Consider the following 4,533-nt stretch of genomic DNA (forward strand, 5'->3'; position numbering starts at 1 on the left):
CAGTCGTGAAACTGCCAAATCTTATTGCGCCCGAATTTTCAAATATCTGTTGGTTCTACGACCAGTCGTAGAGGTCCTTATACCAGTCGAAGGCGTGATTTTCTCACCTATAAATAGAGCACGAATCTTAGAATTATATATGAAAATTAAAGAACTTCAAGCTAAATTAATTCGGCCTTCTGAGAGATAAATCGGTGCTCCATATAAGCTAAGTGTGCATATTTAATATTCTCTTTCTTTACCTTTCTTAATTGATTTTATTTCTTGTATTCCAATCTAATCTGAAAAGAGGAATTGTTGTTTTCCTTTTTCTGGAATCAAAATCAATTAGAACTAGCCCTTTTGTTTTAATTTAAAATCTATTAGAACCTAGAACCATTATAAAGTGAGTATTGGATATTGAACTTTGACATTCAAATACTCCGACTTGGTTCTTCTGGGCTGCTACAACGAAGGAAAAAATCAGGTATTTTACAATTTGTGTAATTTATATTATTTGGTTTTATTTGAGGTTAAGCTAGAAAAATCTCAAAATTGTTGGTTATCTGAGGAGAACCAGAAAACTCAGAAGTGAGGGTTTTTGAATTGTGTAAGCCCTTTGAAAAAGACACAATTGTGAAGGTTTTAGGTGAACCTGTGAAAACCTATTTGATAGTGAATGCTAATATCCCCTGTGTGAGGATATTAGGAGTGGAGTAGCATTCTGTGTGGCTATTGTTTAACAGTTGGTGAACACACAGGCAAACCACTATAATTCTTTGTGTTGTGGATGTGTGATTTATATTTCCTATCTTTTATCATTCAGAATTATGGAATGTATGTGTGGATGTGAATGTTGTAAATTTTACATTTCAAGCACAGTAGGGAATGTTGTAATAATTTAGATTTACATTTCAGCATTATATTTTTGCTATCTCTTTATTACTTTGAGCTTCAGTTTCTTTATTTGTTCTAGTAAGGTTGCCTTGCCATTTTTATGGTGCATGGCTGTCCTTAGAACAATCATTATTTTGAGCTAGCATTTAGCAGTGTGAATTGATTTATTTATTCAGTTATGTCTTTCAATATTTCTGCTGTATTTATCTTAAAATTTGGCATAGTCCTATTCACCCCCCCTCTAGGACATATAGCTTGGCCATTTCAAGTGGTATCAGAGCCTAATAGCTCGCTCTTATTGCTTTTTATTTGGATTTAATCTTGAGCTAACGATCTCAGCTATATAAAATATGTCAAATTTTGATAGCCTATCAGTCACTAGGCCTCCACCCTTTGATGGCTCCAACTATGCCTATTGGAAAGCCAGGATGAGGATCTTCCTCAAATCCATGGATGAAAGTGTGTGGCTATCCACAGTGAATGAATGGACCCCTCCTACCACTGAAGTAACCGGGATTGATGGTTCAAAATCTATGAAAATTACACCGTATTTCTCTTGGACCACACTTCAGAAAACTGAGAGTAGTGCAAATGCTAAAGCACTAAATGCAATTACTTGTTCACTATCACCGGATGAATTCAAAAGAATTATATCCTATAATTTTGCAAAACATGCTTGGGATATATTGGAAATGACACATGAGGGTACTTCAATTGTTAAGAAATCTAAGATACAAATCCTCACAACTAAATTTGAGGAAATACGTATGGAAGAAAATGAAATGTTCATGGACTTTTATACCAGATTACATGACATTGTAAACTCTATGTGGGGTCTAGGTGATAAAATTTCTGAAAGCAAGATATGTACTAAAATACTACGCTCACTTCCTGAACGGTTCAATTCTAAAGTAACCACAATCCAGGAACTTCGTGATACGGACAATATGAGGGTTGAGGAATTAGTTGGCTCATTACAGACTTATGAGTTAACCTTTAAAGCTCCAAAAGGTAAATCTATTGCTTTAAAAATTTCTAAAAATGGTTTTTATGAAAATGATTTAAACTCTGATTTAGAAAACTCTGAGGATGATATGGCTCTTTTGGCAAAGAGATTTTATAAAAATTTTAAAAGTAAAAAGAGGGTTGATTTTCAAAAAGTTTTGATAAAAAGAGACCTAAACCTAAAACTAGAAAATCATTAAAACATAGTCAATGTTACAACTGCCATGAGTATGGGCATTTGGCTAACAAATGTCCTAATAAGGGCAAGTCAAAAAAGAAAAGTATGATGTCTACTTGGGATGAGTCCTCTGATTCTGAAGTCTCTTCTGAATTAGAAGATTCTGAAACTGAGTCAGGGTGTGATGTTAAAGGCCCTTATGACTCTATCCAAATTCACTTTTTCAGATAATGATGACTCGACTAATGAAGAAAATATGAATAGTGAATATGAAAATGAACATGATCTTCAAGATGCTTACAATGTCCTATACAAGGAAAGTTGTAAAATTGCTGTGAAATTGAAACTTCAAAAAGGGAAATTTCTAAACTCAAAGAAATTTATGAATCTCTTGTTTTAGAAAAGTCCCATATTTCAGACTATTTTGAAAAGACAAAATGCAATTTAGATTTTAAAACCTCCTAGTTTGAAAATCTTAAATTTGAAAACGAACAACTAAAACATGAAGTCTCTCCTCTCTTGAGTTTAAAGGAAACCTGGAAATATGCCCAAGGTGATCCTAAATTAGAAAAACTCTTATCTGGATCAAGAAAATGTGGTGATCGATCTGGTCTAGGCTATAACAAGAGTGTTCCTCCTAAACCGAAGAATACTTCTCCCACGTTTGTAAAGGGCGAGATCTTAAACTCAAAAGGGAAAGATCAAATGTTTTCTAAAAACTTTAAATCTTTTCAAAAATCGAAAAGACATATCAACTATAAAAAGTAAAACCAAAGTCCTTTGCCAGAAAAGATAGTTGATTTACTTAAGGAGCTTCTAAAGTCTAACTCACTAGGTCATACTTATAACTCTTATAATCGAAAGAAAACCTGCTATCCTCCTAAACCCAAAATGGTTATGAAATGGGTTCCAAAGGTCACTTGCTTGGTTGCCCACACCGCTTTCAAAGCAACAAGCCATTCTAAGTGGTACCTAGATAGTGGATGCTCTAGGCATATGACAGGCGACAAGGCTTTATTCACCGATCTCAAAGACATGACTGACGGTTCAGTCACATTTGGTGATGGCAGCAACTGCAAGATTATGGGCCAAGGTACGGTTCAATTCTATAACCTTCCTTTGATTAAAAATGTGTTGTATGTTGAAGGACTGAAACATAATCTTCTAAGCATATCTCAGATTTGTGATAATAACCATAGTGTACGATTTTCTAATTAAAGCTGTGAGATTCTAAACAACAAGGGTTCAGTAATACTAACTGGACGTAGAACGTCTGAAAACTACTATATTGTTAGCGAATCCAGCTTATCTAATCAATCATGTTACATGGTCCAAACAGACGAGACTGATTTGTGGCACAAACGTCTTGGACATGTACACTACCGAAATTTACATAGATTGAGCAGATGGGAACTTATAAGAGGTCTACCCAAACTACAAAAATTAGATAAAATATGTGGTGAATTTCAGATTGGCAAACAAACAAGGAACTCACACAAAAAGGTGAATTCCAATACCACATCAAGACCACTCGAGCTTCTCCATATGGATCTAGTAGGACCTACCAGGACGGAAAGTCGAGGAGGCAAAAGATATATTTTGGTAATAGTAGATGATTTTATTAGATATACATGGGTTGTCTTCTTAAGGGACAAATCAAAAACCATTGAAGAAGTAAAAAAGGTTCTCAAAAGGATTCAAACTGAAAAAGATTCTCAAGTCAGTAAGATTCGTAGTGATCATGGATCTGAATTTGAGAATAGCGGTTTTGAGAAGTTCTGTAGTGACCAGGGAATATTACATGAATTCTCAGCGCCCAAAACTCCACAACAAAATGGTATAGTTGAAAGGAAAAATAGAGTGCTTCAAGAAATGACTAATGTCATGTTGAATAGTATGAAGCTCTCTAAGAATCTTTGGGCTGAAGCAGTCAATACAGCTTGCTATATTATTAACCGGGTTTACACAAGTAAAGGTAATAATAAAACGGCTTACGAAATGTAGTTCGATAAAAAGTCTACTGTCAAATACTATCGAGTTTTTGGCAGCAAGTGCTATATTTTACGAGATCATGAACATCTGGGAAAGTTTGATACGAAGAGTGATGAAGGGATCTTTTTAGGATACTCTTTAAACAGTCGAGCTTATAGGGTTCTGAACAAAAGGACCGGTGTGATACAAGAATCCATTAATGTGGTCATTGATGATCACTTAAACACACCAGTCTCAAATTCAGATAATGATGAGGTACTAGTAATTGATAAATCTGATATTTCATCTAATCAGACTGATTCTGAACTGAGGACTATTAAAGATCATCTAACCACACAGATTCTTGGAAACCCTCTCACTGGTGTTCGTATCCATAGACAACTTGAGGATATATGCAATTACATATGTTTCACATCCCAGATAGAACCATCTAACGTAAAAGAAGCTCTTGCTGATGAAAACTGGATTGTTGCAATGCAAGA

The sequence above is a fragment of the Magnolia sinica genome, chromosome 12 (assembly GCF_029962835.1).
Source record: "Magnolia sinica isolate HGM2019 chromosome 12, MsV1, whole genome shotgun sequence".
Classification (NCBI taxonomy): Eukaryota; Viridiplantae; Streptophyta; class Magnoliopsida; order Magnoliales; family Magnoliaceae; genus Magnolia; species Magnolia sinica.